We start from the raw sequence: 23,826 nt of genomic DNA, 5'->3' as shown, positions 1-23,826 counted from the left end.
CAGAGTAAATTCTTTTCTTTCCGAGGTACTTTTCGGAAGGTACAAACACATCCCCAATCATGAGAGGCTCTGTTCTTGTGGCACTCCTGATACAATTCACCATATAATTTTTGACTGCCACTTAGCTGAGACTCTCCATTACAAACTTTTGCAAGGCAAATATCCACCAAATACCGTATTATCCTGCCAATATCTATTGAGAGATGCCTTGCCCATAATTACCAGAATTGTTGCTAAATTCTTGGATGAAGCACTCAAAAGTAAATGCAAACAAATCTCCCAATGAGTATGGCTTACCCTTTGATCTTTGATCAATTCTCAATATGTCACTGTGTGCTTTGTATTTTTTGTTCTTTTAATGCCAATAAAGGTTTTGATTGATCAATAAAGGTCATTCAACTCTTCTTAAGCAAATGTGAACAGATCCCTCACTTAAGGAGACTTTAATCCATAATATGAGGTCAGTCCCAACATGGCTAATCTGATCAGCAAGTTGGTGTTGATGTTGATGGCCCTTACTGCCCCATGTACTCTGTCCATGTCCTTGGGATATACAAGCTGAAATATATGAACAGGACAAGTGGTTTCCAAGGTTACTGACTAACTTACCTCAGTGCTGGAGTCCAAGTCAAGGCAATCAGGTCAACCAAGTCTGCAAAGAACAATGAAAGTTAATTACAGTGGGCCTTCAATGCTTCTGGCTCCCTTTTAGTATCTGGATGGGAAAGATATTACAAAGCATTGAAAAATGCCAATGTCTTGTTCTATGAAGTTGCAACAGAAGTACAGAAGTAAGGTCTCTTTTCTGTATCCAGGGCCATGTGGTAAGATTGCAAATAGGTTTTAAGAAGGGTCCTATTCTATGATTGAATCACTTTATCCTACATATTTCTCCAACTGCACTTCAGCCCTCTACCAGCCCATTTCATTGCCCTCAGCTTCCTATGAACCAAAATACCTCTTGAGCACTGCTGGAGGGAGGAGGATGTTTAGGAGTGATAGTCAAAAGATGCCATTTAGGCCATACATTCCAACCCCCTGCTTAGTCATATTAATGCATCTCAAACACGTGTCTGTCTAGCTTCTGTTTGAACATACCCAACTCTCTGAGTAATTTGTTCCATGATCAAATTGCTCTTACTGCTAGGAAGTTTTTTCCCTTAACATTCAATCAGAATCTGTCTTTCTGCAACTTAAGTTCATTACTCCATCTATTGCATTCTGGAATGAGAGAGAATATATATGACGATATAATTTTTTGAAAAATTCGATCATATCCCCCTCCAGTCACCTCTTCTCTAAGGTAAACTTATTTAGCTCATTCAATCTTTCTTCATAAGAGTCAGTTTCTTGTCCTCAACCATCATTGTCTTTCTCTGAATTTGAATTCCTCTGAATCCTTCTTAAAGTGTGGTGCCTTGAACTGGATACAGTATTTGAGGTGGGTTCTGACCAAAACAGAATAAAGTAGAAAAATTACCACCTGATTTGAAATTATTCTTCCATACAGTCTAAACATGTATTTTACTACATCAAACTGCTGGCTCACATCCAGTTTGCAATCAACTACTGTTCCTGAGAGATCTGGCAGGAGAGGCATGTGTGTCCATTAGGGAGTGTCATTTGGCAGGTCCCTAGAGGAAAGTTTTCTGTTGTGGTACCCACCCGCTTGAACATCATTCCCCTGGAGATTAGACTTGCCCTGATCCTACTGGCTTTCCATAAGGCCCTAAAAACCCTGGTTTTGTTGCTGAACCTTGGGCCCAGGGTGTTTGGTTGAGCCAGTATCTTGGTTATGTTGACTGTGTTGTTGGTTTTATCTTGGCTCCTATATTTGTTATTTATTGTTTTGTTATGATGCTTTTATTGCCTTTATTATTTGTTAGCCACCTAGTCATACGTTTGAGATGGGCAGCCATATAAATTAAATGAATAAATAAATATTTTCCACAAGTTGTATTTACCAAGCCAGATGTTCCCCATCCTATACCTGGGCATCTGTTATCCATTTCCTAAGTGAAGAACTTTACACTTGTCTCTGTTAAATTTCTTTCTGTTATTTGTATCCCATTTCTCCAATCTGTGCAAATCATTTTGAATTTTATTGGTGCCTTCTAGTATATTTACTAACCTACCCAATGTTGTGCCCAATGCTGCAGATTTAATAAGTATTCTTCCACCTTGTCACTCAAATTGTTAATGAAAATATTGAGAGTATATTGAAGAAAAGAGGGCCCAACACTAATTCTTATGGCATCTACATGATAATACCCTCCAATTTGATAAAGAACCATTGACAAGCAGTCCCTAAATACAATTTTCAAGTCTGCTGTGTATACTCTTAATTGTCACATCATACAGCTTACACTTAACTCACTTGCTTATCACAGATCATGGGATACTTTGTTGAAGGCAAGGTATATTGTGTCTATGGTATTCCTACAATCTCTCAAGGAATTCTCCTCATCAAAAAGCATAATGGACTAGTGCAGTGTACTCTACATGGGGCTATCTTTGAAGCCAACATGAAGCTACAGCTGAATTATTAAATAGATCCATCTACTGGCACCTAGGAAGTATGTGTTTAGAGGCTAGGAGTTAGGCAGCCTCCAAATTTAATAAAATAAATGAATAAAATGTTACTTTGACAAGAATTGACCTTACTAATTAATAATTTGTAATTTGTTTGGTCTTTAGTTTGAATAATCTTCCTCCCATGCTCCACTTATATGAAACTTCCAGTATTTCCCGAAGAAAGCCAGTTAGTTCATCTGGTTCTAGATGTTTAAATGAATTTTAAAAGAGAGAGAGAGAGAGAGAGATTCCATGACCATGTTTCTATCAGTCTTAAGATTCAATCCTGCCCCTTCATTTGGGCATTGCAATTTCCTTGTGGAACACACACTGTTTTGTTGGAGAAAACTGAAACAAAATAGGAGTTGGAGGCCTGCCTTTTCTTTGTTACCTGTTAACATTGCACCATCTTCACTGAGCAGGTGATAGATTGATTCTTTTCCTTTTATTTTGAACATATCTAAAGAATTCCTTTTTGTTACTCTTAGCAAGCTTCACTGACTTCAGCTCATCTGAGCTTTGGCTTTCCTGACACCAGCTCTACTGTTTCAGGCTATTTGTATTCTTTTCTTGGGATCTGGCCCTTTTTCCATTTTCTGTATGTGTTCTTTTTTGTTTTCAGATTTTGGCTAAGGGTTTGTTTTGTTTTTTTGCTGCCCTCCATTTCCCATTCTTACTGAAATTCTTTGCAATTGTGCTTTGAATATATTCTTATATAGGAACTCCCACCCATCTTGAGCTTATTTTCACATTTGAGTATCCTGTCATGGGATCCTCTTAGTTTATTAAAATCCTTTTTTTAAAAAAAAAAATCCTTTTAATTTTTTTTTTTTAATTTAATCTGAGTGTCAGACTAAACTCAGTTTTAGTTTGGCTTAAGATCAAGAACTTCAGCATTGTATGGCAACTTCCACCAATGTTCTTGGTACTTCCACTTCCTCATCTAAGTATTTCTGGTTGATTAATACAGGCTCAAGGATAGCTGAACCTATTGTGCATTCATTTACCCTCTGAATGTTTCTACTTTCTACAGTTTCTATAGTATATTCCTTATTATTTTTCTAGACAGTTTATTTAAAATCTATTTACTATTGTTTCTCTTTTAATTTGCTTAAACCTAGTTTCTATTATACTGTTACTTTTATACTTATTTCCTTAATCCGATATTTCTATACTGATTTCCTTAACCCATACATATCTACACTCATTTCATACATCTACATCTTTTGGACATACATCTTTTATACTCTTGTTTTGTGGCTCTATATCCCAGACCCTTTTATATCATTTTCTTTCTCACTGCATTATATTATAATTACAGCCTCTTCAAAATGGTTACTCTTGCTCTCTGTGGCTTCAGTAACTAACCCCAGCCAGGGTGTTGCTGTTTCTAGTTTAAGCTTTGCTAGGCCTCTGCTCTGTAATGGTTGTCTTGATAATCTGTTGAGCTCATTGGGGATTTGAGGCACTATTAAAGCTGGCTTTGCTATGTCAGCTCAAAGATTAGACTGATGTGGCTGGTAGTGGCTCTTGTAGGAAGCTGGGGAGAACTGTCCTCTGTCAGCCTGGCATTACTCATAGCATTTCTTCCCTCTGTCATCCAAGTACCTAATTATCTGGGCTAACTCACAACTTCCATGTCATCTTCTTAATGAAAGCTTGTCTGCTGACATTCCTGAGCCTCTTGCCAGTCTCCAGTTTGGATCTCCTGCTAACCACCATGCTCTTCATCCCTCTGCTTTATGCTCAGTGGAACCAGCAGCCCGACTCCATGTAGATAGGTAGGAAGGAGCCTGACTCAGTGTAGACAGGTGGGAGGTCTTTGAAAAGAGGAAGGAGAAAATGTGGGCATTTTTCCCTCCATGCTGCATTTCTTCTTTCCATATAGAATGGCTAGAAGTGAGGAGCAAGGGGGAGCCCAGTGAGCCTTTTGACTTGTGGGCCCCAAGATGGCAGTCTTCCTTGCCTTCAGTTATTTATGCCACTAGTCAACATCATTTGTGCTGCTGGTCATTGACTTCTTTGTCCATTTCATATTCTTCAATTTGCTTTACAAAGCCTTACATACTAACCAACTTGTCCAGTTCCCCTTACTTTAGAATAGGTGGAATGGCTATACAGGTAGTCCTTGTTTAGTGACTGCTTCATTTAGTGACCATTTGCAGTTACAACGGTGATGAAAAATTAAGTTTACGGCTAGTCCTTGCATTTACCACCTTCGCAGGCTGAAGTAAGATAATAAGCATGGTCACAATTTCACTTAGCGACCACTTTGCTTAACAAACAAGTTGTCGGTCCCAATTGTGGTCACTAAATGAGGACTACCTGTAAAACTTCTAACAGCTTTCTTCCTTTAGTAGCTGGAATGTTCATGGACCAATTCAGCTATTTAGTATCATTAGTTACCAATGTAAGTACAATACATTTTAGATTTGATTGATACATACAGTTAAAAATTATTTTATTCAGCATTCCCTGTACTTCGGATAGGGACATCTGGTCCTTAATTTTTTTTAAAAAGCTGTTTTCTTGTCTATTTATAGACAACTCTTCATTGTTAGAAATAGAAAAGGTTCAAATAGTTCTTATCTTTTCTTTAAAAGAAACTGGTAATTGGAAAAAACAAAATCCCTTTGCCAGCATATGGTTTTTCTTTTCTTAGAAGAGAGATTAAATAAGTTGATGCTATGCTACATTTCAGTAAGTGGTATCAGTGACAGCCATCAGGTGCTTTGATTTTAATTGGTACGCAAAATGGCTGCTCTGTGCGACTCAATAAACTCAGAGCTAACAGCTAGGGAATCATGCTTGCCCTAAACGAAAATGAAAATCTTCTCTTTGTTATACTCAGTTTCTAATCCTAATACCATTTGTGAACTCTCTTAGATATTTTTAAAAAGATCCCTCAACACTTGTTCTTCTGCAAAAGAGTGAATTTCTTGTCACAGTGGCCACTGCAATAGCCACAGGAGATGGTTAAAGATAAAAGAAAGATTTTTAAAAAGATGTTCACTATTTGGAATTCATAGGATTTGTCTTCTGGTCTCTAATAAATGCTCCTCTAGCTGTTCACACCTTCACAAAACAGCATCTGAAATCTCACAGGAAAAATAGTCATTTTTTAAAGCCATATAGATGTAGATACTATATACATTAGCTCCCCTATGTTGTTTTTGAAGGATGCCTGTAGAATTTATTGCAGTAAACATTTTTCTTCCTGTCAAGAACAGAAACAGCACTGACAAAGCTATATTCTAAACTTGTCTCAAATGCTATCAAGAGAATTTCTAACAGTTACAGGAAACTGTAGAGAATATATCAAATTGTTTTAAGAAACAGTACTATCTGGGCATAATTTATTAACATTTCTACATAGTATGTAAATATAGAAGTGAGTCTGAGATTTTGACATTTAACCCTGTGATGCTATAAGAGATAAAGAGAAAAAAATATGGCTAAGTTTTTTTCATATTTATTGCTCCCCTCATGCTTGGGATTAATTTTTCTGATCATTCCAAATCTCTAGATTTTTTTGCTACTGAATAAATACAGAACATTTCCTTATATACTTCCATTCATTCAGTTTCTGGCAGATATTTTTGAGAAGGAAGTGTTACTCTTCATTTTTTGTCACTAATTTTTTTTTAGAAATTTGGTGTTTAGTACACCCAAACGATGTCCATCATTTCTTGTTTGAGATGACTTCTTCCATATTATCAGTCAATGACAATCCCTGACAAGATTACCTGCTCTGATAGCCAGAACATCTCCACAGCATTCCGGAATCCTTCAGATTCCTTAAGTCTCCGGGGAGGATGATTCAAACGAATCTTTATGGCAAGGGTCTGCTGCTACCAATTTAAATGAGAAAGTGATGTATTGGTGACAAAAGGGTCATGGAACCCTTCCATAAACCAGATCTGTTTCTGCCTAGTTGCAAAAATTAGATTCCAGGAATAATTTGCCATGTGTTAATGATGAATTGAAAGAACACTATGGTATCATGGTGACCATGAAGGCCTGAGTTGACTTTATCATGGGACCTTGGTGTGGCTTTTAAAGTTTCCCAGGGTGACTCTAATATGGAAAGAGAAAAATGGGATGGAAAGAGAGAACAGATGAGGTTTTCTAAGAATCTTGCTATTTTCTGTTGTAGAATATAAACCTTAGAAATGTTCTCAAACTTATTCTATTGACACCATAAATGTTAGACTTTTTAGAAAAACCTGATGCTGTGTAATATCATGATTGGCTTTAATGAATTAGCAGCTTCATAATTTCTTTATGCTTCTCTGTGGACCTGCAGCAATTAAAAAGTTGTGCTAATTTAGTTTCTTAGTAGAAGGGGTTATTGGAAGGAATCCGATCTCTGCATTAGGTTCCACCAGCAACAAACAAATCACTTTAATTGATTGCACAACAAGGGGGTGTTTTTATAGCTGAACTTGGGGAATCTGTGATTAAACTGCATCTATTTTTTTTTTTAATAAATTGTATTTCTGCAGAAATGGCTGAATGAGCTTCTTTAGATATGTTTGTTTAGTCCTTGATCATTTTTAATGCAGGAGTTAAATCATCAAAATAGATTATGTTTTATGCTACACACCTCAGTTCTGACATATTAATTAGACATCTCTATTTTACTTTCAAGAAATAGCTGTTTCACTAGAAGCGTTCTATTAGAAGTGGAGTAATAGTACCCTTAGTCCTCTGTTAATGGTCACTCATTCAGCGACTGTTCAAAGTTGTGATGGCACTGAATGAGTGGTACTTATGACTGGTCCGCGAAGGTCCAGCTGTCACAACACCCACACAGTGATTGTGATCCGGGCACTTGGTAACCAGCTTATGCTTACAATGATTGCAGCATCCTGCAGTCACGTGATTGCCATTTGCAACCTTCCCTGCTGGCTTCCCACAAGCAAAATCAATGAGGAAGCCAGAGGGAAGGTTGCAAATCGTTCACACAGCTCTTTATTCCAAGGAGCCCTGCTACAGAGTATGAGATCCCAGGGATTTTGTACTCTGTAGCCTGCGCTGTTGCACCCCCTCCCCAGCCCACCTGTACTCATGCAGCGCTGCAGCACCCCTTCCCCAGCCTACCTGCACTCACACGGCACCGCAGCAGACCCTCCCCAGCCTGCCTGCACTCGCATGGTGCCACAGTACCACCTCCCCAGCCCACCCGTACTTGTATGGTGCCTCAGCAAACCCCCCAGCCTACACGTACTCACTGCAGCAACCCCCCATCTCACTCCTACTACTCACCCACCCTCTGGCCTTCTTGTGAGCCATCCAGGACTTGCAACTTCCAGCTGGCTTCCCCATTGACTTTGCTTGTTGGAAGTTGGCAGGAAGTTGCAAGTCGTAGTCATGTGAGGTCCTCGCTTAATGACCTGCAATTTTTGCTTAACAAAGGGGATTGCTGGGATTACCATTGCTAAGCAATGTGGTCCTGTGATGTCATGCTTTATGACTACATCACTTAGCAATGGGAATTCCAGTCCCAATTACCATCGTTAAGTGAGGACTACCTGTAAACCAAATCTTTAATCCAATACAGCAGTGAAATTATTTGAAAATATTTGGGAAATATTCAATCAAACCTTTCTGAATTTGAATTGTCCCCCGAAGCTGTGTTAATGATTCAGAGGGGCACAGATAATCAGTATCTCCAACAATGGCAACATTTTTCTCTGAGATACAAAGATAGTGTCTCCCTCAAATCAAGTCCAACTTCTGATGATTTCATGGACATCTCTTTTCTCGGCAACAGTACAAAAGTGATGTTTTTCTAGAGACTTCTAATCTCTTTATGGAAAGAGTTGGCAACATTTTTAGCTCTTGGGGGCACTACTGTGCAGTTTCAGACTTTGGCTATAGTCCTTTAAAAAAATAATCAAAATCTTAAGATTATTGAAATTTAATAAGATTTGATTTCATGAGATTTGACAATCTCATTCAGAGATCTTGTAGGAACCCATTAAATCTTACTTAAGAATGCTCTAAAGGCCAGATATAGCCTGGTAAACAGATATAAATTTAATCTGTAGCTGAAAGTGTGTGTTTTTAGATTGAGGAGATGTTGTCAATATGCTCTGTAGATTCTAATTATCACACCCACATATAACTACTATTTGACTGCTTTGCATATTGATTCATTTTATTTCATTTATGTATTTTGTTTCATAGAAGGATGTCATTCATTATTTTTTTCTTGTTCTTTGTCTCAACACCCACCCAGCCTATAAGGCAAGTTGAACTGAAAATAGAAATTGGTTCGCAATCAGCACATGGTTTTCTGTCTGAATGGAGTTAGGAAGCTTTTCTACTCATTGCATCTCTGTAATGGGAAAAGGTTCACTTAATGAATTTGAAACTGTCACATCCTTGTTAAAAAGCTTGGGGAGGCAAGAAGCCTTAACAATATATGACAGCATTGACTAAGTGTTTAGCCTGAAGATTTTTATAAATGATTGCATGGAAGAGTGAATTTTTGTACATCATCATTGTACTGACCAAGCTATACAAAACCAGCAAAGATTCACAAAGTAAAAAATTAGCCTTTTCTGTTATATAATATTCAGGAAGTGCAACTGACAAGTAATTGTGAAACAGCACCAGAAAGACATTAATTCTGAATAAGGAAGCATGTTTTCTAACTGTCCTTCTATGGAAAATATACTGAAATATTTTGTATTTTAAAACAAAATCTAACAATCATATTTTCTGAAGTTCAGAAATCTTGGTAAAATGAATTCATTTGTGTCTAAAAATATAACTGGAAAGCATTGCTCTTAATTCCCCCCCCCTTTCTATTTTAAAAAGAAAAAGAAAAGAAAAACAAACCTGAAAAACTATTGGTCAAGTTACAACAGTGCAGCCTTACCTTTTATAGAAGTGCAACATATTTAAGCAGAAAAAACAAAAACAATAACAACCACTCTTCAGATTCCAGGGCAATTGTATATACCTTTCAATACCATCATTTTAAATTTATTTTCTTAATCTATCCTACTTGTAACCAATTATTGCAATATCTAAAATACAGATATTTACTCTCATTTGTAAAGTTGTATGTATCTGATCTTGTCATTGTAGCCCTCAGAGTTTTCTACTGCTTATGAAAGTAAGTCTTTTCCATCACTTCTTCAAGGCTTTAGTTTGTTTACCAGAACATGGGTTTCATCACAAAAATGTCCTCATCTCCTTCCTTCCTTCCTTCCTTCCTTCCTTCCTTCCTTCCTTCCTTCCTTCCTTCCTTCCTTCCTTCCTTCCTTCCTTCCTTCCTTCCCCTCCCTCCCCTCCCCTCTATCTATCTATCTATCTATCTATCTATCTATCTATCTATCTATCTATCCATCCATCCATCCATCCATCCATCCATCCATCCATCCATCCATCCTCCTATGCAATCTCTAGAAGAGTAATATTTTTGGTTTTCAACAATATGGGCATTTTATTTAATGAACTATGGGAAATAGCTGCCCTTCAGTTGTAGAATCATTTTGCAATATTTTGAACTGCTCTTCCAGTTGAATTACTCTTTCCAGTCCAGAAAATATAAATTGCTTTGCTTAATAAAAGTTGTTGATGGGGAAGCAGTTCATTGGCAGGAGTTTTATACCATCTCTTCAGGGTAAATGAGGCAAGAGAAGAAAGGCGTTCTTCAAGGATAACTGTTGAAACGATACAGAATGTTACTGACACCAGCAGTCTATTCTGTATATTCTTCAGATTTCATCTGGAAATTCTGTTGCTGCCCTGTGCTTGCCCAGTTCTAATAGCCACTGGAGGAGAAGTTGCAGAAAATAATACTTCCTTCGAGCTCTCTTTGCAGTATCAAGTTGCTGAAAATCTCCTCAGATGGAACACAGGGATTTTATCATCCTCTTCTTCAGCTAAAACACACACCTACCCCAGGGGAGCTTGGGCGGCCCAACCTGTTTGTCCTTATAAATAAATATTGGGCAAGGGCTAAGACTCTTTTTCCCATTTTTATGTTTGTTGCTTGTCTTTATGGGATTTGTTAGGGATATAATGGGACAGTGGGAGTAGGGTTTGACAGCAAGCATTAAAATACTAATTGGTGGGGAAATTATGCTGGGAAGCTGCAACTTGGCCATTGCAAGGAAATGAGGGTAGACTGGTGGCTGGATTCCCTTGAACGGAAGTCTAACAAGGAAGTCTAGGTGGAAACTCTGTTGCGAACATCCTTTTGGAGGCAAGGTACTTGACAGGATGGTAGTTGATCATGTTTTCATGGAGAATGTGAATTAGATCCAATTCAAACAGTTTTTAGGCTTAGTTTTTTTCACTGAAACTTGCTTGATTACTCTGACAGATAAGCTGCTCCATGGGACCCAGGGGAGGGGGAGAACAGGGAGTTTCCCAAATGATCCTCCTCTTGAATATCTCAATGACTTTTGATAGCTTTGAGAGTGGTATTCAGCTGAGTCAACTACCTGGCTTAGAAAAGAAAAATTGTTATTTTTTTTTCATATACTTTCATTAAAGTTTTAAAAAAGAAAGATAAAAACTAACAGAAATTAATATAGAATAAAGAAAGGAAAGGGAAAAAAGAACAAAGCCAAAAGTGCAGAAAAATAGAAAAGAAAAAAATATATAAAGTAGTAGTTTCCGATTTTCTTTGCAGCAATTATAAGTATAAATTTACCTCTTACTCTATGGTTACAACATGTCTCTCCTTTTCTCTATAATCTATTTTTTCTAATCATCAAAACCATAAATTATAAGTTCATTTTATTCTGTTTCTCACAAAAAGTCTATAAAGGTTTACATTCAGCAATAAACAGATAAAGTCTTTTCTCTGATCAAAGATGTCTATTTGGCCATCTCAGCAAGTTCCATCACCTTCACCAAACATTCCTCCATTGTGGGTAATATTGATTCTTTCCACCTTTGTGCATATAATAATCTTGCTGCAGTTATCATGTATAAAAACAAAGTTCCATAACTTTTTTCCAACTGTTTATTGATCATTCAAAAAAGAAAAGCCTCTGGTTTCAATTGTATACTGATCTTTAAAATCTTCTGAATTAGTGCATGTATTTGAATTCAGAACTTTCTAGCGTTTTTACATGTCCACCAAGCATGATAAAATGTTCCTTCTTGTTGTTCACATTTCCAACATAAATTTGAAGAAACTTTATACATTCTAGACAATTTTTCCAATGACATATATCAACGATACATCATTTTATTAAAAAATCTCTTTAAGATTGTAACATAATGTAAATTTCAGTCCTTTCAACCACATATTCTCCCACCGTTCCATTTGTATATTGTAACCAAAATTTTTGGCCCACTTTATCATACATTCTTTCATTTTTTTTTCTGTTTCAAATTTCAATAAAAGTTTATACATTTTAGTAATAATATTTTCATCATTTGTACACAGTACTATTTCAAACTCAGTCTTAGATTGTTCAAAACCAAAAATTCTTTTATCTACCTTAAGTCTTTCTAATAATTGTACATAAGAGAACCATTAGCACATATAAACTTCTGCAACCAGATTTTCTCTTAATTTTATTTTACATTCCCCTTGACAAAATTCTAATATCTCACAATAAGTTAGCCATTTATGTTTGCTTATCATTTCTTGTCTGTAAAATGCTTCTTGTGCTGAGAGCCACAAAGGTGTTTTTAGGAATAATCTGGGTTTGTATCTATTCCATATTCTCAATATGGCATGTCTGACAAAATTATTTTTAAAATCTACATTAAACTTAACTTTTTTTTTACCATAAATATCCATGCCACCTGAATCTCAAGTCATACCCTTCTAACTCCAAAGCCTCCTATTTCTCAGCAACATCCACTCTTTCATCCAAACTAAACAACAAGCTGGAAAGTATAATTCCAAATCAGGTAAAACTAGTGCTCCTTTTTCTTTTGCATTTTGTGACACCTTATATTTAACTCATGGTTTTTTTTCCGTGCCACACACATTTAGATATATCTTTCTGCCATTGTTTAAATGGTGCATCAGTTGTCAAAACAGGTATTGTCTGAAACAAAAATAACATTCTAGGTAAAATATTCATCTTAATCACAGAAATTCTCCCCAACAATAACAATTGTTTTTCTCCAATCTTAACATATCTTTTTTAACTTCATTCCATGTCTTAACATCATTATTTTGAAATAACATACAATTTATATTTGTTATAGTAATACCCAAGTATTTTACTTTCTTCTTAATCTTAAAACCTGTTTTATTCATCAATTCTGTTTGATCTTATATTTTCATATTTTTTACTAACATCTTCATCTTCTGTTTTGTAATCTTAAAACTTGTAATGCACCAAATTCTTTTAGTTTACCCATTAGTGTTTCAATTCCCTTTAAAGGATCTTCCAAAACCAGAACCAAATCATCTGCAAAAGCTCTTAACGTATAAGTCTCTCTTTTATTTTAACTCCCACAATCCTCTCATCTTGTCTTATGTCTCCATTCAATATTTCAGGAGCCAAAATAAACAGAAGAGGGGACAGTGGGCAACCTTGACTTGTTCCTTTTTGTTTCTCACATGGTTTTGTTAGATCTCCATTAACAATTATTTGTGCTTTCTGTGAAATATAAATCAGTTTTACACACTTTATAAAGTTCTCTCTAAAATCCATATCTTCCAAAACTTTAAATAGGAAACTCCAGTCCAAATTGTCAAAGGCCTTCTCTGCATCTAAGAAAATCAATGCTACTTGTTTTTCATTATTTGTTCCAAATATTCTAAAATATCCAACACAGTTTTAATGTTGTCCTTTAGCTGTCTTTTAGGTAAGAACCCACATTGATCCTCATGAATACATTCTTGCAAAATTATTTTCAGTCTATCAGCTAAAATCATTGTGAACAACCTGTAGTCATTTTCAGTAATGATATCAGTCTATAATTTCTTGTTAAAGCCAAATCTTGTCTCTTTTTAGGTATTACTACTATATTTGCCTCTTTCTAAGTCGCTGGCATCTTTCTTCCTTGTAAAATAAAATTCATTGTATTTTGTAGAGGTTGTAAAAGTTATCCTCAAAACATTTATAATAAAGACCTGATAATCCATCTGGTCCAGGCACTTTTCCTGGTTTAATCTTTTTTATAGCTTCAGAAACTTCCCTTATTGTTATAGGCCCATTCATAATTTGTCTGGTCCTCTAATCCTTGGTAGATTTTGTTTTTTAAAATATTCATCTATTTTCTCCAAAGGAATATCATGTCCTTTATACAAATTAGAATAATACTGATATAATGCTTTTTGCATGGCCACATTATCCATTAATACAGCATCTCCCTCTTGAAGTTTCAATATCATTTTCTTTTCTTTCTCTTTTCTTGACTTGTATACCAACCATTTCCCTGGTTTAACTGTGAACTCAAAAGGTTTTTTGCTTTACATAGTTCATTTTTATTTCCATTTCTCTTACTGTTAGCATAGATTGCTGTTGTTGTAAAAGCTTAATTTGTTGAGAGATACTTCTCTGGAAATTTCTTTAATTCTTTTTTTCTTTTTATCTCATCTCATGTGTTTTCTCTTACCTCTTCTTTTTGAGTTCACTATTATGTTGTATAAAATAACCTCTTATAAAAGCTTTACTTGCATCCCAGACCATTCTTAAATCAGTGCCTTTATTTATATTATTTTTTTAAAAACTTTTAATTTCTTTTTACAGTCCTCCACTATTATTTCTTTCCGTAACAAGATTTCATTTAATCTCCATCTAAAAGAACTGGATTTCCTTTTCTCAACCAAACTCACAGGATTATGATCTGAAAAAGTCTTTCATAAAATCTCTACTTTAGCAACCTTAGTAACCAAGTTCTTTGAAATCCAAATCATATCTATTCTTGAAAAGGATTTGTGTCTTTCTGAAAAATAGGTATACTCTCTTGAACTGCCATTTTTCTGTCTCCATATATCAACCAACCCTAAATTGTCCATCAAATTAAACAAACAACAACAACAACAAAACCCTTTTGGTAATTTACTTTGAGTGATTTTAATATTTTTCTCTGAAGTTCTGTCCAATCCCCCATCAAACAACAATTTTCAAAGGAAAATCCTATTAATCTTTCCATATGTTGTTTACAGAATGTTGCTTTATCTTCATTTGGGGCATAAATTGCCAACATCATAGTCTTAACCCCATGCAAATTAACTTCCACCCCAACAAATCTACCATAACCATCAGTCAATACAAGTTCTGGTTTTAGTTGGGAATTTATATACAAAACAATTCCATTTCTTATTTTATATCTGCTGACATAAATTCTTCACCCAAAGTTTTATAAATCAAATTTTTTTTGTCCTCTTTTCTGATACGAGTGTCTTGCAAGCAAATAATCTTGCTTTAATTTTTTCAAATATTTTTCTTTCTCTTTTGAGGAGCATTTGCTCTATTTATATTCCATGTTAAACATTTGTAATCCATAATAAAGCCAAAATTTTAGAAAAGTCAATGCCTGTAATGCCTAATTCAGAACCATCCCTTTCAGATTGCAATCGTATCAGTTGTGATTTTTGTGCAATCTCTTCTGGCACCTCCATTTGAATCTCCTCCAGTTCTTTAATTTTTTCTAGAAATTCTCTCACAGTTTGAACAGAATTTGATTGAAATCTCCGCTGTTTAAAAGTAAAATTCATACTTTCTAGTTTGTCCCATCGAAATGGGATCTTTTTCTGCTTTAATCTTTCGGTATATATATTACATAATAGTCCAATAGAAATTTCTTTTAGGACAATTATATCTGTATTATCAATCTTCAGTCTTGTGTTAAAATGCTGTTGTAAAACTTGATTCTTGTCTTCTTCCTTACAAAATGCACCAAAACAATCCTTGGAACGTTTCTTATTCTCACAAATCTTGAATTTATTCTATAAACTTTATCTATTTCTGTCTCTCTATCCTCCTCTTCCCAATCCAAACAAATTGCCAAAGCTTTTATAATCTTTTCTCTAATATTTTCATCAGAAACCTCTGGAATAGCTCTAAATTTCAGACAGAATTCTTTCTCTTTCAATTACAATAGAGCTAAATTATCTAATTCTCATTCCAACGCTCTGTCTATAACTTCTGTCTTACTCTCCAAGATTTTTACTTTGTCATTAACCTGTTTTATATCTCTAGACATTTGTTTTACAGAGTTTTCCATCATTTTAACTTCTTCCATCTCCTCTTTCATCATTACAAGTCTTTCACTCTTTTTCAAAAGCTATAAATTTGGTTCGAGTGACTCAGTCAATTTACTACCAAGTTGGTGAAACATTTTCTGAAGTAAATCTAATGAAATTGCTTTCCTTGCAGGCTGTTGTAATGATCCTGTCCTGCCCTCCATGCATGCCACTTTTTGAATTGTTGTAATCCATAAGTGAAAGTATCTCAAACAAGGGAAAAGCGAAAGGCAAATTTCCTCGTTTTTCCCTCTTTCTTCTTATGCCTTTAATACTGTAATTGCAATTAGACATCACATTCACATCTACATAGTTACAGACAGGCATGATCTACTCCAGTTATACTTATCATTTATTTTGTAAAATCCACCAATTGTCTGTAGTCTTTAGAAATAAACAAAAAACATTCCCATGAAAGGTCTGATTCACTTGCCTAATTTAATTACCAATTATTCCAATGCAGTTTCATTAAAAAAAAAAACTTCAAAAATAACCAATCCCTTTGTCCTTTTTAAGCTTTCTTAAATCATCACCTTGTTAAGCTTTATGCCAAATATTCTTTGATGTTTAAGTCCTTAAATCTTCTTTTAGTTTTGTAGTCATCCCCCCCCCCCCAAATGAAACTCATCAAGAGGGGTTTTATCCTGCTATAAAAGAAAATCTCTGCTAATCTGTAGAATAATTAACTCCAAAAGTGATTAAGAACTTCCATTCCTGCAGTTTATTTGTGGGGAACAGCTTTCTGTAGAATAGGTGGGTTATCTCACAATCTCTCCTTTATCTAGAAATATTTCAGCATCCAGCATTGGCCCTCTGGGTGCCGATCTTTACCACAATGCCATCTTGGCTCCTTCAAAGACAACTGGTCTGCCATTGACCTCACCGGAAGCTAAGAAAGATTGTTCTTCACTAATTCTGCTATCACCTCCTGAATCAGCTCTACAAGGTGACTTCAAGGAATTTCTCTTGGCCTTAAGGTCGTGCAGGGATTCATTTTTTTTCATACCTATAGTTTACTACCTATACAAAACTGCTGAGTGAGCTCATCAGGGAATTTAGGATTTGGTGCCACTAATATAGATTATATCAGACTTATATCTCCCTGTACATCTCCCTGTATATCAAAAAGATGAAGGCCAGTAAACTGAAACTGAATCCCAGCAAAATGGGTTTGAGAATTGGGTGGTATTAAATTCCCCCTAAAATAATAAATGGACAGCTTTGGTATGGTCTTTGATTAGCTCTGTTGCCTGAAGGCCAGATAGCACTTGTGACTCAGACTGTACTTGTCTGTTGTATCTATTCCAGTAGCGATGAACTTTCTGGGATAGAGATGGTTGGAAAGAACTGTTCACCTCCCATTGAGCTAACTGCAACAAGCTTTATGTTGGCCTGTCTTTTGAAATGAATTGAAAGTAGCAGCTAGTGCAGAATGTGGTAGCATGACAATTATCCAGAATACTCTTCAAATATCACTTAACCTAACAAGATTACACTGGCTTTCTATGCTTTATTGGTGAGATTAAAAGGTTTTAATAATTATATTTAAGACTCTTAATAGTGTGCTAAACCCCTATACATGAGGAAGTGCCTCTCCAAATGTTAACCTCTGCAATGAGGTCCTCCTCAGCATTATGTGAGAATATGGGAGAGGATCTTCTCTGTTGTGCTTTGGGTGCTCTGTAGACTTTGGGTAAAGCCCTCACTTTTTAAATGTTTGAATTTGGAACTTAATTCCATAGTCTGACCATGCTTTTTGTTCCTTCAGTTCCTGTCTGTCAACAATGTTGTGCTTATTCTTGTAGTTCTTGAATTAATGTATTATTTAATTCACATAGTTTGTTTTAACTTGCTTCTATGGATTGAAACTCACTACAGGATTTCTATACTAAGGACTCAATTTCTATACTAAAGATTGTAAATAGGATGAATTAATGGGTGGATACAAAGATAGCATGGAAAGGAAGGAAGGAAGGAAGGAAGGAAGGAAGGAAGGAAGGAAGGAAGGAAGGAAGGAAGGAAGGTAGGTCTTAAGTAAAATATTTTGGCTTTTGCCATCTTCATTTTCTCTGGAATAAGCTGCAGTAGTCAATCTGTTAGTTACAGAATCTGTTAAAATGAAATATCCCAAGGTATAGCACTATAGGAGTATAATTGTGTTAGTCTATGGTAGCCATTCCATGGATCTGATCAAGTGAACTGTAGCTCATGAAAGCTTTTTAATACAATTTGTTAGTTGGAAAATGTACAACCAAACTCCTTATTTCAAGATATAGCACCTATAACAGAAGCAATTACACATTACAGTCCAGATTGAGGTCTCATAATCTTAGGTGTCTAGTCTAGTATTTATTTAAATTCATAGGGCTGCCCATCTCAGCATCATGACTCTGGGCAGCTAATAACAGTTCAAAACACACATTACAACAACAACAACACAATAAATACATAATTGGCAGCTAAGATAAAGAACCACCACAACCATCAGCACAACCACCCCAGGTCTCTGTCACACATCCCAACCCCCATGCCTGGTGTCCCAGACTTATTTTCTATATTCTATTTTGTTGGATCAGGTGTTGACAAATCATATAGGCTGTGATTAGCTGAAATGAAATGCTTTACAACAGCATTTTTTTAAAATGCAGATTCCAGATTGTGAGTAAAACAATTGTATAATCTATAATTTTCATAGCAATAATCATGTTAATTTATTGCAAAAGAATAGCTAATTTTTGTCACTGTAAAGATTAGCAAATCTGACTGCCTTTAAGGTGCACAATTATCTATCTATCATAGCAATCCTAATAAGTAAAAGTTTTGAGATAAAATTTAATATCTTTACCATTGCATTTTAATAGGCTGTTCATTACTAGGTCCAAAGACTTCAGAAATATATAGGCTTATATATATTTATTTCGTACAATAATGATATCTAAGTGCTAATTTCTTGTATATGCATATTTAACGGTAACTAATACAGTGGTACCTCGGTTCACAAACTTAATTCGTTCTGTGACTCTGGTCGTAACCTGAATTGGTCGCGACCCGAATCATATTTTCCCATAAGGTTCAATGTAATTACGGTTAATCCGTTCTGAACCATATGTTTTTTTTTTTTAAACCACAAAAATATGACACAAAGGACAGTACGCAGAGAGAGAACGCTAACCTTGCTCAACACGACTTCTGGCGTGGAGGACAGGAAGGCAGGTGGGGAGGCCGTTATTGCTTGGAGGGAGAGTCCCCCTCCCTACAGGAAGCCACGACCACGTGTCACGGCAGGGAAAATGGCCGCGGATCCTGCTTGTCACCTGATCCGGCATTCGCGAATGGAAGCAAAATTTTGCGAACGGTGCTGTTCATGACCCGAATTGGTCGTGAACAGAAGCATTTGTGACCTGAGGTACCACTGTATTAATCCATTTCCTTTTACCTTGTTCTACCTTCTCTCAGTTTATATGAACTTAATGGTTGCCCACATTTCAATTGGATTTATATTATCATTAGCCTCTCAATAAATAAAATATTATTTATTTAACTTAATTTTAGACACAGGAAAAGGGACATGGTGTGATTAGATTAAAAGAACCTGATGGTATATTTATTTAATTTCTATACTAAGGACTGTGGAGCCCTTGGGGTTCTCTGAGCTTGGTTATTTCATTACCCAGCTAGGTAACATCTTCAGTGCTAGAATGCAAACTCCACTCCATTCTAGCACTGAATGTGTTACCTAGCCAGGTAACGAAACATTTGCAAGAAAACAACCAAGCTACACATATTCTCTTCTATTGATACTAAGGATTCCCAGCAGTATAGAAATTTAATCTCTGGATTTGGCATGGGTGGCTAAGAATTGTTTTAATTAAATATCTTTCATAAGTTCATAAATGAACTTAGTCAATATTACAGTTATGGATTGTTCCTGGCAGTGACAAAACCCTACTTAGTTCCTTTTGGAATCTTGTATGTCGTATAAGACCAGCATACAGTCATTGCTAAAAGACTTAGACTTGCAAGACAGACTCCTATAACTAACAAATGCTATATGATAGCAGATTTTAATACAATGTTCTGGAAGGGAATGTCAACATATTGGTGATGTTAGAGGAATCTCTGTACCAGAGTTAATGAGAAGAAAATGTGCCAGATGCATCTCATTAAATGCTTACTGCTATATTTGCACTTTTGATTAATTCTCAAATATTGAAATATAACTGAAGTATGAATTTAAATCCTTTTCTTTAAAAATGAAAGATTTAGAGAAATGCCAATGAAATGCAAATTGAATGGATAGCTGCATTGTTTTCCATTGTACTGTAATCAGTAAGAACTCAGGAATAAAATTTGCTTTTGCAAACTTCATAAATTGACAACAAAAGAAATTTGGGGCAGGGGATAAGCTGTTCTTAATACAATCCTATTTTAGATACAGCAGTTCTCAAAATGATTTCTCCCACAACTGCTTTTCCACGTAAAGAACTCTTGAATTCCTATTGCAGTCTTAAAGATAAAGAGATTTAAATTTATCAACTGTGATTTAGAAGCTAAACTGAAATTGTGCCATGTATAGAAAGCAAAATTGTTGTCTATAGATCATAGAAAAAATGCATACAGTTTATTATCAATTTCTGTTCATTATCAAATAAAGAATGACTATTCCAATCATTCACATTTTAATCTTATGAAAGTGATTCACTCTTTAGGAAAGAGAATACTTACCTTTTTGTGTCTAAGATTAGAATATTTTGGGGAAGCAAAGTCACTCTTTTGCTCTCAGGTAATGCTTATAATCTTTGCAAACTGTGAATTAGAATGAAAAATTATAAAACAAACATCCTTTCCCTAATGTACAGAAATAAATTGTATCAGAAATACATTATACATACATTATTGATGCCTTATGGATACTAAAATGTGGGATATTTTTCAGCAGACTTAAACACAATTTTCTTTATAATATTAATTTCTTTGCAAATGTAATACTGCAAATTGGGAAGAATATGCTATACACAATAAAAAACAACAATAAGGATATTCATACAGGTCTTTAAGAGGAAAAATAGTAAATTCTATCACTGGAATTTATTGTCAGGGTTACATGAAATTCCACAAAAGAGTGTCTAGGATTTTGATTCTCACAAACACTTCACCAGACAATGAGGCAGAAATATCAGGGAATGGGAAAGAAGTGCAAATATCCAAAACTTAGGCCTACTTTTATCTTTTCAATACCAAGAAGTAATTGCTAACATCCACCCTTCTCCATTTCTAAAGCCAAGATGAAATGAGAGACATGAAATAAATAAGATTTTTTTCAATAAACAATAAGAGATATGTTCTAATAATCTTTGTATGTACAAAGAACTGTTTTATTCATATCACATAAGTTCTTCAATGAGCCACATCCCTCAAAGGTGATCTATGAACCTACCATAGCCTTCAAATCATTTTCAGGTTCTCACTTTTGGCAATTTTTGAAGCTTGCATTTCCAGGGATAGGGTCTTTTAAATTGGTGGCTCCCCTATACCTTTAGAAATCCCTCCTGAGAAATCCAGTGTACTTCCTTTCCTGTCACCTTTAGGTATGCAAGGAAACAGGAGTACATCAGTGGAGGAATGTCTCTAATTAGTAAGATACAATGTGTAATAGATCAGCAACATCTCCTGATTCTTAAGGATTTCCTGAGTAAGCCTTACTATTCAGTATAGACTCCTAGATGCTGTTATATTTTTTCAACTACTGTATTCTCTGATATTCATTTTAACTGTTATTTGCTATTGCTTTTATGGATTGTGCAGCTCATCAGGTTAAAGGTGCTTTGAGGCATGAAGAAGGCATGCACATAATATCTGTCTCCTACAAGCATGCCTTATCCCAGGATAACACTACAGCAGCAGATGGAAGCTATGCAATCCTGGGAAAAAACACAGCTGATTTAAGGAATTGCTGATAGTGGTATGTGTGTGTCCCATATGCTCTGAAGCACCTTTGAATCCAAACTTCTGCATAGCTGCATTGTTTTTGCTCACATTGTAAACAAGCTTGGAAATTTTTTATATTGAAAAGTCATAATAAACTGAATGAAGAAACAGCATAAATAATGAACAAAGCAGCATATCTGGTGTGTTTTGGACACAGTTCATTACAATAAAAAAAGGAGAGTGTTGGTTTGCTGTGTACAAACAGGTTAGTGAAACAATCAAGATCTGGGATTGTTAAGTTACCATGTTTAGTTTCCCTCTTTGGCAACAAAGAAGGGAGGGTTTTTTTTTGTTTTGTTTTTGCAATCCATGAGCTTGATATCTTGGTAGTGTGTCATAACTTTTGAAGATGTTAATATACAAGCTACCACTGGAGAACCAATATACATAGTCAGAAAATAATGTGAAAAACAAAAATGAAGGTAGATAATTCTCCTCCTCTAGACAGTTGGAAAGTATACTAATAGGATAAAAAACTGCATCCAAATTATTTTCAAAGATACAAGGGTTGTGCCTAAAAGCTTGTGCCATATTCCTCTTGGTGTCATCTAAATGTGTTTGACTTCAGTACTGTCCTGGCCAGAATGGCTCGTGCTATTATTTGACATGAAAATAAGAGTCAGACACAGAAAGTACAGTGGTACCTCTACTTACGAACGCCCCTACTTACGAAATTTTCGAGATACGATCAGCTCCGGCCCCAAAAATTTACCTCTACTTACAAACTCACCTCGACTTATGAGCCATTTTCCGCCTGTTCCACGTGGTCCACGGCCATTTTCCGCCCGTTCCACATGGTCAGTGGCCGTTTTTCCGCCCCTTCCGCGTGGTCCGCAGACGCCGGAACGGATTAACAGTAATTACATTGAACCTTATGGGAAAATGTACTTCGACTTGCGACCAACTCGACTTGCGATCAGAGTCATGGAACGGATTAAGTTCGTAAGTAGAGGTACCACTGTACCTTTATTTAGACCAACCCAACGTCACCAAATAATGTATAAGGTTTTGAGTTCTCAAGGACTTTTCATAAGGCATTTTAGTCAATAAAAGCCAGTGATGTGATGGCCAGTGAAGATTTTCCAGCTTTGGAGGTCTGCATTCAGTTAGTTTACTGAAGACATGTTAACTAACATCTGTTGGTATTAAGAACGTATCAGGTTCCTTGTGATGAAGAAACAAGCAAATAATGTTTGAGTCCCCATTTCTGAAAAATAAAACAACAAAGAACAACTTTAACTTTGGAAATTTTCCTTTAGACAATATATTATTAGCTACCTTTCATTTTCATTTCTCCCATCTTTTTCTGATTGTGTAGATTGATTCTCTAGTAATGGCCTGCATATTAACAACTTCAAAGGCTGATGACATGCTACCGAGATATCAAGGTCACAGCTGGAAAAATCTCCTCCCTAGTTGACAAGAGAGGGAAAACCACATGACTTCTAAGGTGCAATGCGGGTTTAAACAAGGATTAGGGAATGTGTGGATCACCTCAGCTTCTAATCTCCAAACTTCCAAAAACAAAAAATCCTATTTTCCTTTTTGAAGAAAAACATCCTATAACCTTACAGATATTTTATCTTCCTACATATCATTTACAAATATAACATTTCAAGACTTGATATATGGTACACACAGCTGCAGGCTATGGGATAACACTGTAACTTCAAGTAGAAGAGAATGCATATTTTTTGCCCACCTGATGTTATCTGAATATTAGCTATAAATATTCTTTTTTAAATTTTAAACAGGCAGGCTAGTATGCCCATATTATTTTAATCTTCACATTATGACTATATTTGTACCGTATGTACCGTGAAAGAAAGCACTGAATAGATTACAGCAGAATCCAAATACAGCATACTGCTTTGAAATATCCAAATGGTAATAGAAATAAGTAAAAAAGAAAAGGAAATACAAAGGGGATATGGAAATCCTTAAAATGTACATGCTTTAGAAATCACTGAAACTCAGAAACCTTATTTAAAATTGTATGGTTTCACAACAAAATTTTAGATGTTTTCTAAAGTAAAATGTCTAACCATCAGTATCTCCTTGAAAGATAGAAGAAA

At 35.5% G+C, this 23,826-nt stretch overlaps 1 long non-coding RNA gene across 1 annotated transcript; it reads right to left on the bottom strand.

The window, feature by feature from the left end:
- Nucleotides 1-614: 614 nt before the first annotated feature.
- Nucleotides 615-22,559, bottom strand: LOC148215937 (uncharacterized). Its single transcript, XR_015796338.1, has 3 exons — nt 22,482-22,559; nt 20,489-20,569; nt 615-652 (listed from the first exon to the last, which is right to left on the bottom strand). It is a non-coding gene; the product is annotated as an uncharacterized LOC148215937 (long non-coding RNA).
- Between the last annotated feature and the right edge of the window lie 1,267 nt (nt 22,560-23,826).

Source organism: Python bivittatus, unplaced genomic scaffold, assembly GCF_059951505.1.
Source record: "Python bivittatus isolate LINGU-HERP-01145 unplaced genomic scaffold, Pbiv_v1 ctg000330_np1212, whole genome shotgun sequence".
NCBI classification, from domain to species: domain Eukaryota; kingdom Metazoa; phylum Chordata; class Lepidosauria; order Squamata; family Pythonidae; genus Python; species Python bivittatus.
This window is presented reverse-complemented; position numbering and strand designations above follow the sequence as displayed.